Source organism: Colobus angolensis, unplaced genomic scaffold, assembly GCF_000951035.1.
Source record: "Colobus angolensis palliatus isolate OR3802 unplaced genomic scaffold, Cang.pa_1.0 Scaffold358, whole genome shotgun sequence".
Classification (NCBI taxonomy): Eukaryota; Metazoa; Chordata; class Mammalia; order Primates; family Cercopithecidae; genus Colobus; species Colobus angolensis.
Window position 1 is genome coordinate 1,617,925 of NW_012116910.1, and position 422 is coordinate 1,618,346.

The 422-nt window shown below is 54.3% G+C and overlaps 1 protein-coding gene across 1 annotated transcript in view; it reads left to right on the forward strand.

The window, feature by feature from the left end:
• ZDHHC11 (zinc finger, DHHC-type containing 11) overlaps positions 1 to 422 on the forward strand; it is a 60,908-nt gene that overhangs the window by 5,671 nt on the left and 54,815 nt on the right. The window lies entirely within an intron of this gene.

Genomic DNA, 422 nt, shown 5'->3' on the forward strand with positions numbered 1-422 from the left:
CGGAAGGGCGGTGGGCGCCCAGCGGGGACTGACGAGAGGTGTTTCCCCTGAGCGCAGTGGAGGCGCAGGGATGGGAGGTGGTTCCCCTGACTGCGGTGGAGGATCCAGGGACTCTCAAGGCCCGGTGTTCTGAGCCCTGGCTGTCAGCAGCCCTGAGTTGTGAAGATCACCAGGGAAAAGAACCTGATTACTATGTGCCTTGAGGATGGTTGTCTTGTATAGTATCTGTCTGGAGTTCTCTGTATTTCTTGGATTTGCATGTAAACCTCTCTAGTGAGAGGAAAATAACTTTCATAGACTATAACTTCAAATATATTTTTCCAAGATGTTTATTCTCTCTCTCATCCTCGTACCCCCTTACCTGCCCCGCATGCTCCCGCCCCTGCCCCCGATGCCCTGCGTGTCGCTACCTCTGCCCCCGT